Source organism: Haliotis cracherodii, unplaced genomic scaffold (genome assembly GCF_022045235.1).
Source record: "Haliotis cracherodii isolate W230 unplaced genomic scaffold, xgHalCrac1.p SCAF_2, whole genome shotgun sequence".
Taxonomy (NCBI): Eukaryota; Metazoa; Mollusca; class Gastropoda; order Lepetellida; family Haliotidae; genus Haliotis; species Haliotis cracherodii.
In genome coordinates, this window is record NW_027266275.1 from 67,575,612 (window position 1) to 67,588,952 (window position 13,341).

The 13,341-nt window shown below is 39.5% G+C and overlaps 1 protein-coding gene across 1 annotated transcript in view; it reads right to left on the reverse strand.

Moving 5' to 3' along the window:
- The window catches only part of LOC139468402 (vitamin K-dependent gamma-carboxylase-like), a 90,386-nt gene extending 77,448 nt beyond the window's left edge, over window positions 1–12,938 (reverse strand). The window contains exon 1 of the mRNA XM_071250353.1: window positions 12,831–12,938. The gene's annotated coding sequence lies outside the window, so the exon portion shown is untranslated. The remainder of the gene's footprint in view (window positions 1–12,830) is intronic.
- Between the last annotated feature and the right edge of the window lie 403 nt (window positions 12,939–13,341).

The window sequence follows — 13,341 nt, forward strand, 5'->3', positions numbered from 1 at the left end:
TCGGTGACACTAATAAACTTAATACTAGCACAACCATCGCAGTGATGTTATTCGTTTCACAATCGGAGAAAAACAACTGACACTGTTATTTAGTTATAGCATTCAGGGAGCTGCAATGTAATACTTTTTTCTTGACAAATGAAATTGAAAACTGGTACGTTTTGGCATGTGTAGAAAAACAGACTGCTTGGGAAATGGCAGGATTCAGTTCAGAAAATGCCAGGAGAGTCGCCTAATGTTTAATGTAGTTACAGCCTTTACTTCTTACATCTGGCTTACATGTTGGGAGATGTTTTTATCTCGTTTACCGTAACAAGTGGTTTTTTTTACTTGACACGTCAAACACTAATGCCAGATTAGATTCCTTTACAGAAGCCAAATTGACGAATCTAGAACTGTTTTTATTTCTACGTATTTCTAAGTTCAGTACCCTACATATATATGTACAAGGAATAAAGGAACAAGAAGACACAGATGCTTCTCCAGTTGAGTCACTTAACAATTAATGTTAAGGCTGATCAGGAATAATATCACAGCATACGTATATCCGTAGCGCCCAAAAAATGACTTGAGTCCTGTGATCTGAGCCGAGCCGACCAGTCCTTGATTTAGCCCCTTATGCCTTGCGCCAGACAGGGTAACACCAAGTACTATCTTTTAACGTCTTTTGGTATGACGCCACTGGGGATCGAACCCCGGGCCTTCCGCTCTCCAGGCGGATGCTCTACCATTAGACCACGGAGGCAGTCTGATTCGACCCATTGATTCGAACCATAGTCGGATGCCTTGACCACATGACCAAAGAGGTTAACCCTGTCAGCTTGTTGACATGGTAACAGTGTCATCTCCACGCCCTGCTACACATCAATCATGTCATGTCTACACATCATTTCCAACACATTGAAAATGTTCTGTCATGAGTAAAGCAAGAGAAAAACATCAAAATACAAATTACACACATTCTACTTGTTCCACTGAATCGTAAACTATTTTCCTTGAAACAAATATTCCATGACGAGGCCAATTCACAGACGACCTTTTTCTGACAAAAACCTTAACAGATAAAGCATCACAAACAAGTCACTCCTGGCTCTAAAAAATGAGTTAAAATCAATTATTTGACATCATCTGGCCCAGCTATCACGTAAACATCACACAAGCGTGATAGGTATCATTGGGTCGGCACTCTGCATTACGCCAAACAGATATTGTCTGGGAAATAGCTTAAATAATTGATTTCTTTCTATTTCAAAGGAACATGCTCCGCAATCAACAAAAACAGCATGGCCACAGTTAATTTACTTAGTTGATTGTACGGGCAAAGAGCAATGGTCTGTTTTGAAAGTCTACTGCTGAAGGGATTGTTTGACGTTTCATTTCAACAGGCGCAAGAAAAAAACCAAACATCCCAAAATAGTCAGGTCATCATGTTCAACCACTATTTATAAAGATACATTGACACTGGGCTTGGCAGTACTGTTGAAACTGTTTGAGTTCTGACAGAGTCCCTAAACATGCTAAATGCTTATTACCTTCGTATTTCAGCTATTTAGAGACAAAGAGTAAGTGGTGTTTATCATGGTAGGCATCAGTATTACAGCTATCTAATGGCAGAAACTGAGTGAGTTCGGCTTAATGCTGTTTTGAACAGATTCCAGTCATATCACAGCATATTAGCTTGATGCATGAGAAGTGCCCAAAGTGTGGCAGGTGTCAGACGTTTACCACTTTGGTTGGTTGGTTTGTTGTTAAACGCCGCACTCAGCAATATTCCAGCTATATGATGGCGGTCTGTAAATAATCGAGTCTGGACCAGACAATCCAGTGATTAATATCATGAGCATCGATCCATGCAATTGGAATCGATGACATGCATCAACCAAGTCAGCAAGCCTGACCACCCGATCCTGTTAGTCGCCTTTTACGACAAGCATAGTCACCTTTTACGGCAAGCATGGGTTGCTGAAGACCTAGTCTACCCCGGAATCTACCACTTCGGTGAAACCCATGAGCAAGAGTATGGCGCTGACAAACCTAGAAACAAAATCAGGGTGAACCAGGTTTTGAACCCATGATCATAGGTTTCTGGCGTGCCCAAGGAACACAACTCAGCACAGTATATTGTGGAACCTAAGACTCTGTCCCCAATGTCTCCAGAGGATTGACTGAATGCCTCAGTAGTGTTTATCTTTTGCATCAGGAATATTATAGCTATCTAATAGTGGCATGGATTAGACCAATCAGGGGTGGATAATGAGAGCAAAGGTCCATGCAATAAGATAGGGAGAGGTCATCTTTACAACAAGTATTCATAATCAACAGCCATTATGCCCAACTGATCCTCATAAAGTAGTATTGGGATAACTTTGGTAACGACTTGCATATTAAAGCATGTTAAGTATTTGTAATATAGACATTTGAGAATCTTAAAGATGAAAGCAATGAATCTCTGGATGAGGCAGGTTGAAGTGAAGCTCTTTCTTATTTTGTCTAGAACTTTGCCTCACTGCTTACCAGGCAAGATTTGAGATCCTAACATAAAGTCATTACGCGCACCCCCCCCCTTCACCCTAAAACTAAAATCAATAAATTTCTGTCTACCTTACTTGTGAGTTGCACCAAAACCAAACATAAGAATGTGACCAGTGAGAGCTGGTTTGTTTTTTTCCATTTTTTATATTTACACTTCAAACGCACCAAATCTCCAACTTACACTTAAACTGCTAATCACATTTTATCTGTTGCCCCAGGTATTAGCCCACACATCCTCTACAGCCGACATCCTATTTAGACATGCAAGTTCCTGTATATTAACAGCCATGTTTTTACCATTCACGCTGTTGACGCATGACTTTTTCAGGTTAAAGTGACCTTGTTCGTGTAATTGAAGAATTAACACGCTAGGGACAAGCTCGGTTCAGGTTAAGGAGGGACCTGCATGTTTCCCCATGTCTGTTCAATTCTTGCTCTCCGTACCTGACATTCAGCACTGTAGAACCCCGAAGGGAATGCTGAATTAAACATGCAGCGCGTCCCTCCAGAAAGGCAATGAATCACCCATGGCCCACAGGGATGGATGCAATAAAGTTATATGCCCCATGGATCATCTGGTACAGCTGACAGCATGTCTCGCCAAAGCATCTCTTGAAGAGGAGTTCCATGTTCTCGGGACTCTGGAGGTGGGGACTGTCACTGCTTGTTATCAAGGACGGATCCACGTATTCAGGCAGTGCTGGCTGTGACTTACTTCCCCCTTGAGGGGAGAACATGGCTGCTGAAGAGATTTCTGTGTACTGCTACCAGTCTTCAGGTAGTACATGCAGTGAATTAGCATGGTGATGCTGGACCAGTCTTAGCAGTCACAGTTTTTGTCGTCACATGTAATGACATGTGGTCCTGTGTACAGCATACAGGTCACAAATCAGATGAAGTTAAACAAATTAAGAGCTTCTTGGGCTTCGGTCCTGCTCCACAATGAAGCACATGTGCAGTGATGTGACATATGTGGTGTTTCCTTGGGGACTTTGTTCAAACTATGCCTCTGGTCACCTAGCCATGATTGGGGACCCAATCGGTTGTGATGGTAATGTGACTGCTAACCTTCCAATGCCTCACAGGCAGCTTAGGTAGTATACTCCCCAGGGAGGTGAGAATGAAAATCAAGTTTACACTGATCCACTGACTGGGGTAATAATAATGTAAAGCACCTGTGAGCAGTTTAACTCGAAAGTCAGAGCAATATGATAATTTTTTTTATTTATTTATTATTATATCAAGCTTGAATTAGTGCATGGGGACAACACTTGGTGCCATTTAGGGCTGGGACAGGTAACTCGGGTACTTGGGTCGGGTGGGTACGAGTAGGACCCAGGTACCCACAGGACTATCCAGACCCGTGGTTAGTTACGTGATATTTTGTTTAATCATAAAAAATATCTAGATCTCTATGGTTACACTACAAGTCACTAATGTTCGCATTTCTTTCAGCCTAAGCACCATTGCTTCTGACCTTTATAAAGGTTTGAATAAAAATAACACTTCAGTCAACTTCAGTGTATGCATGACCAGATCGTTTTATACATATATTTAAATACATTTTACCAAGGCCATGCTCAAACTTTTTCCAGTCGGACATTTTGTACCAAACTCTTGAGCCCTGTAGCGGGTACCCGGGTGGGGTCGGGTAATAGCGGTGTGGGTACCCGGGTAGTCAATTTGGACTCGTCCCGGCCCATTTTGTCCTTACATTAGACTCACTACCATTAGTCTGTGACATGATCATGGCAGTTGCTCTTTTATCATTTCATCACCAGCCAGACCAAACCACACACAATAAAACTCCCTGTGTGATCACTGAGGTGAACGCAGATGTCTGGGATCTTACATCACACACAGTCCTGTAGCCATGAAGGGCCAAGCAGGAGTGCTCCAAGTATGGCAAGAGGGACAAAATAACAGTCAGCAAGCAGACCAAAGTGATTTCATACCTATGACTTTCCCATACACTATGATTTATGTCATCATAGTCGCAGCGCGAACATCAGTTTCCAGAACGGGACTCAACACCTATTCCACAAAGCGATCTTAGCGCTACGACTAAGTTATGATCGCCTTAGCGGTAAGATCGCTGCGTTGCAAAATCCAAATTGGTTACTATTTCTACATTGATGATCATAATTATTGGTAGTGACTAAACATGATTAATGGGAGCAGAAAACTCTTACATTAAAGTCTTGTTTGATCATACAGATAAAGAAAAAGAAATTAAATGCTTTACTGCACTCACCATGCTCAGGACATAAGCACATTTATAGAAATGGAACCTTCTCGTTATCAGACTACTGAGACACAAATTAGTTATACCGTATTTTCTTGAGTATAGTGCACAGCCAAGTATAATGCGCACCCCCTTCTAGCCTATTCAGTATTTTGGAGAAGAATTTTTTTATGGATATTATGCGCAGAAAAAAATTACACCACACCCCTTCAGCATGTTCAGCGAATTCCGATAAACCAACGGGTAATAAGACACTTGGTCAGTACAAATTTAAGATAAAAAATCACCAGACACATTGATTTACTGTTTAAATTGTATTTTTTGTTCTGCTAGGCATTGTTTTACATCCAGGGATTAAGATTACCGTGTGTGTTTTCTCGTAAACTAAGCCGGAAAACAGCAATCAGCTGTACACGTTTTATTGGAATCTACCGATGATTCGGTCAAGACACGCCCAATGATATAACTTTACAGGATTTTAATGCAAGGATCGGCAAAAATTGTATCTGAAACTATTTTCTTATCAGGAATAATATATTCCAATATCTTGTTATATTAGCATGATTAGTTGCAGCTTTTACTAAATATATTTAAAATAATAATAACCCTAAGCGTAGCAGCTGATCGTTATTGCCGGTTATTTTTTTTCACATGGACATATTAGACCAGTCACCGATGAGGCTCTCGCCCACATGATCGAGAGAACTACACGTTGACATAGAATCATCAAACTATAACAAATATGACTTTTAACGAGTCAAAGTATGGCATTTATGATATATGTGTCCATTCACTGTTCGTTTCAAGGTGTAAATAGCGGTAATCTGACCGTGGTTGCTGTGTATAACGGTGAGTTATGCGATCTTCAGATCACTTCACATACGAAATTAATTAAAACATCATTAAAAGGAATTTTGAATAAAATTAATGAAATAAGTTACAAACATAAGTCCAGATATACAATGAACACTTTTTAGAGCCAGACAGTGTAATTACATGATTAATTTGCGTACTTCAGTATGGATTTGTTGAAATGGTATTTCCGGTGTTACATGCTCAATGTCTTTCCGTTGGGGGGAAAAAACACCAAAACTCATTACTGCGTGTATGATGTGCACCCTCTTCTACACAGCTGTGTTTTTGGGAAAAAACTGGTAGAACTAATGATGGGAGTATTCTCAATCACTGATTAGTTTGATGGAAAGAAAAAACAGTCACCAATCAGACCAATCAGCAGAATCATGACTCAAGGCCACACATTGGACTGGACTTGTGTCGTATCCCGTAGGACTTATTATGATGTTACCAGCACAGCAAGGCAAATATACATCCATCACAACTACACAATCAAGCAGAACAATCACACCAAACTGGTTGATTGGCATTCTAGGAGGTGGTGAGTATATAAGAAAACTTACAACTTTATGGTTAATTGCTTTTAAGCAACCTTTCAATGTTGATTCTTACACCGATTCTCAATCTCCTATTTCCTACTCCTTACATCAAGGACTGCACATGAAATCCCCACATGGCAGTATAACACGAGTAAGACACTGCTGCTTATGGTTTTCAGATATTAAATTTAATTTTGAAGCACTTTTTTGAAAAAAATGCATCAAGATTTCATAAAAAAATTTATGAAACATTACCATTTATACAGCAAACTTTAGAAATAAAACAACAGCAAACATTGATGAGAATCCAGTGTTTGATATTGTGAGCAATGATTAACGCCATCGGGGTATGATGACGTGTCACCAAACAAGCCACTGGCCTGAACACCATATCCATTAAGTCGCCTTTTATGACAAGCATAGGGTGCTGGGGACTAATGCCAACCCGGAAGCACATATTTACACCAATCATGGCACTTATTATAAAGAAAGCTTTATGGAATAGGCCCCTGGACGTATTAACCAGTGCTTCCACTTAGCTATAACCTGAACGGTTCACTATACTGGCAACACTTAAAAATACTGGTACATTCAATATTTTGGACGAATAGGTTTTAAATTAGGCCTATCATAACGGTAAATTACCAACAATTACCGGTAAACAGAAACAATGTGAACAGGATCATATTTCCAATAGGGAAATATATATTGGTTACATTTTAGCAATTATTTCCACCGAGACAAATAATTTTGGCTTCACAAATACAGGCATGATCATTCAGACCTACCTATCTTTTTTATTCTTTGCTAAGCAACTCTTAGTGACATCCCCACACTGCATTGTTGATAAAATTTAAAGATGATCTTTTCACTGGACACAAAGAACCTTTGTTTTATGGTTGGTTGTTGTTAATGCCACATGCAGCATATTGCAGCCATGTAATGATGGGCTGTAAATAACTGAGTCTGGATGAACCAAACCAGTGGTTGATAATAAGAGCAACAATCCATGTTAAAGGGGTACGTTGACCCACCATCAACCAAATGACAAGTCCCACCACCCGATCCATTCTGTCAAAGACAAGCAATGCTCTGAACCAGTCAGCCTTAGAATTGCTTTTTTTAAAAACTAGTCGAGAGGACAAGAGGAAACCTTATTTGGATTCTGCTTGGATGAGACAAAAAAAATTCCTGTGTTTACATTTTCAGTTATTTTTCAGTTCCAATTTGTAACAAAATCGAAGCACTGAGAAATGGTTCAGAATAATAGCCCTCAAATGCATCAAGTCAAATGAGGACTACCATCATTGGATGTTTACTTGTCTCAGTACAATTTTGTAGTCTCAGGCCAGCAAACGAAAGTGAATTTCGAAGGGTACCTACTTGTAACTCAGTGCGGTACAATCCCAGTTCTGTGAATTAATGTTAATCCCTTGCAACTGCAATGGACTTATAAACTCAATTTACCCACAACAAATAACCAGTAATTCTTCACATATCTTTCTATGATCTCCGGAAATAGAAACCCATATCCTGACCATGACATGACCAGATCGCTTTAAGAGCTACTGGCTTCCACCAACTGTAGCCGACATCTTGCCTCTCCTGACTTATGATGTCTGAACAGAAATGATGCAGATATTTTACACAAACAATGACATATCGTTGTGTTGCCCAGCAACAGGAAAGGTAGTCCCTCTAAACGGAAAACAATAATCTGTGAGTACCACGACTTCCATCCCTTCGAACCAGTTTGCGCTGCGAGTAATCTACACGTTGGAGTACCTGGGCACTTGCTGGTGACCCTCATGCTCCAACCTCAGGACCCGCCGTTACAAGAAATCAATGTAGTATATCTAAATATGACAAAAATTGCTGTGGATCAATATCATATGACCTGTTACTGGTGAAAGCTAAAAGTCAGGACAACAATCAATGATCAATTTTGCAGTAAGGTCATTACTGTTGATAAGAAAATAACAGTATTTCGTGTGTTCCAAATGGAATCCCGACTCGCTCTGAGTTCAATGTAATTATTTCTATTCCTGGTGACCAGGCTGATAGTTACGATGTTAATAGACTTGAAATTGACGACTGGAAGGGAGCATGGTTTACTGGGGTTATTTTGACGACCTCGTTATAATGGCACTGGTGGACGACCCCAGCGATTCATGATCTGACATTTACTTGCCATAATTTGAGGAGTTGAGGCAAGCAGATGGACAGGTTTGCCATTACGCTTTCCTGTAATATTTGGAGTGGGTATGGATCATGTCAAGGTAGGTGTTATTCTTGAGAACAACAGATTCACACCAACAAATATCCGATCCTGGCATGACTGAGGGATGCAACTCTGCACATTAAAATGTGGTGCCTTTAAACACTGGGCTTCACCATTCCCCCAAGAACAGAGCTTTTGTAAAAGTTAACATTTCACTGTGATATAGAGGTATGTACATTCTGAAACATTGGCAAATATGGACGGTTTATTGCAATGACGCATTTTGATAATTTAAAGTAACGATTACAAGCAACTTAGGCAGAACGTTTACTGAAATTTGTTCCGATCATACAGGAACTTCCACACACATATGTTTTACCTTGTGAAACTGTGAAGTGTCTAAAAGAGGGATATTGTGATGGGGCTAACTTAAAAAATGGGGATTGGTTATTTGGGGGTTGGGTTGGGGGGAGAAAGAGAGGTTACATGAATTTTAAACATGGAACAAATACTGGCAATATATTTGGTCTGGCGGGTAAAAATGCTATATGTGTGAATATTCCTATTTGACAGGTCTTTCATTAATTTCTTCCCTCTATGGTTTAAGATCACCCACATATTAATGTGACAGATGTAAATCTGAAATTTTAACTTAAAGATATAACATACTTCATAATAAAATTATGAGAACATTGGATATAAGAAACACAATCTCCATAACATTAAATTAATTACACACAGACTCGGAGATAAACGTAATATAATGGGAGAAACACGCTTCTTGAATAACCATTTAATTGAAATATGACAGAAAACATTGTTGGTAATCCTGTTACCAAGTTCAACAAGGACTTAATTCTGGTTCCTGTAGCAACACAGTAACCTCCCAGTGTGGCCACCGACCTGCCTCCACCTCACTCAACAGTGTCCACACTGGGAATTGGATGAAGTCACAGTGTCCACACTGGGACAACTGATCGGAATTAACTAAGTAATTGAGTAAGCATGGTAAGGAGGGATTAGAAACTAAGTCTGTACTGATAAAGAAAAATTCTGTCCTGACCAGAGATGTTTTAAAAGCATTTTTAATCTACTCTGCTCTTTTTTTTAGTTAAAGATCCCAATTAATGAAGAGTGCTTACAGTGGGAATACTGTAAACAGCTTTATTTCTGCGCCGTTAAAATATTGCGAATACCACACCAAAGACAATACTGCGACGAGATATTTTTGTGAGTTGCCGTGTTGAGATGACCCCTCGATTACCAAACAATAGACAGCTTCTCTCAGAAGCTAGTTAATCTGAGTTGGCCGGAAAGTTGACCAGTGTCATGAAACCGATTCACGCAAGATGGCTTGTTTCCTGTGTGGACAAAATTGCAAAGGACACTGACGCAATCAAGCGAGGTTGGAAGAAGGCAGGATTACTGTGAGGAATTGGTCTGTTTACACTGTCATTTGTGATGTATTGTGTGACCATTCTGCATTCATTTGTGTTTTTAACTTATAGAGTAACTTGTGGTTCTGGTTGATGATTTCAACATTTGATGACGTGTTGCAATGAATAAAGTATGTATGTATTATTTATACTTATTTTTGCGTTTTTAATTTTTGCGATTGAGTCTCGTTCGCAAAACTCGCAAAAATAAAATGGTCGCAAAAAATTCCCTCTTTACAGTATTCACCGTAAACAATTAAAACACAGGGGTCACACTGGGAATAAACCAGTGACATACCACACGTCTGATCAACTCTTAATCCAGGAATTACCTTCTAGTAACGCAGACATTTTGAAACAGCCATGTAAACTACCGTTATCACTTCTCATCATGCAGAGGAATCAGAGCAGAAAACACTCACTACAAACGAAGGATTAAGACCCCCCCCAGTCAATAACCTAAAGCCGTTAACACTCACATCACAATTAGAAATGACAGCAAATTATGAGCATATTTGGAGAGGAGACAATTAAAGATAATTTGGGTACAAATTGCCATTATGATGCTTGCAGCAGGTGGCAGGCCCTATTGAATTACATCACAATGAGATTCAACTCCACAGGGCTGTTGTTCTGTCCTAATCCAATCTTCTATATGCTGATCAGATATCTCCTTTCTTCAATCATTTGTTCGACCTTCATCTGCCATAGTGCCACGATACATTAATTACCATAGCTTTTCTCTGCTGCATGTCTTGGAAAAAGCAGGTATTATCTTGAGCTTGTTAGCCTTACTTGAAATAAATCTTGAAATTTATTAGGTATTTTTCCTACTTTTTACAACTTCAACTGACAAAGCTGTTCAAAGGAGAACTAATGAACTCTTGTTTGTCCATTATCATCTTTACTATGTGTCATTAATAATCCTGAATGAGGTCATGTCTAAATCTTCCACACAGAGTATAAAATTCATTCAACTGCTACTGAACCAAAATCTACAGTCAAACCTTGTTAAACTGGATATCTACATGGTAGGGTACTAGTCTGTCTTACAGACCCTGATACATTTATATCAACTACAGCCCATGCAAGTCTATAATGTTTGGCAAGTCTAGATTACTGCAGTAAAATGAAGAGAATCACTGGGCTCCCTTTTTATTAGATTTTTATTTTCTGTATGATATGTTCATTTCAGAGACTATATGTTAGTCTAGGTAGGGTACCATCTACAGTCAAACCTTGCTTAACCAGACATCTACATGGTAATTTACCATCTACAATCAAACCTTGTTAAACTGGATATCTATATGGTAATTTACCATATACAAACCTTTCAAAACCAGACATCTAAATGGTAATGTACTACCTACAGTTAAACCTTGCAAAACCAGACATCTACATAGCACGGTACTTTATACAGTCAAACCTTGTTAAACCAGACATCAACCTGGCAGGACACCATCTACAGTCAAACCTGGTTTAACTAGACATCTACATGGAAGGCTATGATTTACAGTTAAACCTGGTTAAACCAGACATCTAATGGTGAAGTACCATCTGCAGTCCAACCTTGCTGAACCAAAATACCCACACTTATCAAAACATCGGAATTAACAATGTGTTTCAAACCTGGTTGAATGTTTAACAACAACTCAAATCATATCATGCTGTCCGTAGTTAATTATCAGATCATAGTGTCACAGATAGATAAACCAATTAGGCTTGCACAAGTTACACCAGCTGATCACTGAAGTGCGACCTCATCAAGGTTGCCGACTGACAGTCCAATAAACAGATCACCTGGGCTCCTTGCCATGGATACCTGCTGACAAGAGCAGGTTTTCTTCCTTCTCCAGGTGGTAAACGAACATAATGTCATTTTTGAAATGACTCCCATTTCAAGCAGCTGGATTTGGAAAACATATTTCTTGATTGATGAATTAACTTATACTGTTATCAGATTTCGTCATACTTAGATAGTTGGGTTGACTGATGGCTTGGGTGTGGATAGGTCCTGTGTGAAACGAATGCATCTGAGGTACCAGTGGCCTCCCTTGCAGATGGGGCAATACTCATGTATTTCTTTCACAGTTGAAACACTTTTCTACACATCCTCTTACTGACATAACATTCACCAGCAATCTCCATAATTCAGAATGCTAGACAAACTTCAACTGGTACATAGTTTGGATATATCTCCATAGTCAAGTACCTTCAACCAAAATGTAATTACAGGGCACAATTTGGGGAAACTTGCAAGTGGGTGATTCTAATGTTTACTGTTTAAAAAACTTAAAATACTGATATTTAGGCATTTCTTGAGCACAGTTGTACAAGGTGAAATTTAGATTGTAACACCAATTTCTAGTGTGGTGCTATACTTGCCAAAAAGTAATTTGAAAAGAATAAACAAATACAATACTGTATGTGAATGTATGAGAGGAAGTTTAAAGTCAGATTGACAGTACTTCAGCAATATCGTTACCACAACAATAATAATTGACTGCACATTTGATAATTGTATTTTATCTTACACTGCATCTTAAATATCATTTTATGTGATAGCTGAAGACTGTTGCCTCTACTCTGTAAACATATAAGATCAAAATAATCCTGTTATGTTCAACTATCGCCATTAGCCACGGGCTATAAAGTCACCCCTCTGAAGAAAACTTCCCAACTGACCGACAAGCAAGTTCGTATCAATAGTAATCAATCTCACACTGTCTGGCTACAGATAATCGATGACATCAATTCATTACCCTAACGTCCGTCGGAAATCCTAACTGGCATCGCTGTGGGATAAATCCCATAACAGCCTGCCCCGCCACATTGAATACACTGTCGACACTAAAGTTGTAAACAAACGTGCAACTCTGTGACAAGGCGCGACTCCGTCCACAGTGGCCTAGTTGGAAAACCACACTGCTTACGGTCTAGTCACGAGGATTCCTGCATACTCCGTTCGATATCCCTATTTAGTTGGAAACATATCTACTCACCTTAAAACTTGTAGTGATTGTGTGACACGCTGAATAAGTTGAGTATCCCCCGCGTTCGGATGTCTCTTCTCTAGAACTTGCTACTCAAAACTGACCACGCGATCTGTGTTATTGGTTTTGTTGAACAGTGCGCATGCGCGGTAGTTTCTGGCGTGTGGCACCAAGGAGTGGTAACGCGTCGAGGTGCTTTCACGCTCACTACTGTAGAGGATAATTGTTGTTTTACATGCTATGTTTAAATATTTACATAGAACGTGAGTATTGATTGTTTCTGCGTGACCCCCAGGACATACTCTGATGTAATTCGGATACAGTGTTTGGTTTTAATGTTGGTGCCATTAGCTGGAATGGAAAATGATATGATTGATAGCGTACGAGAGTTTGGTATCACCTAGTGGCTTAGTAATTAACACAAAGACAGATTGTGTTGCATGGGGCAGATGAAAAGAAGAAATGGTACCCCCGAGCTTTGGATTATATTCTGCCGTGGCATTTAGGCTCATTGTGGAAT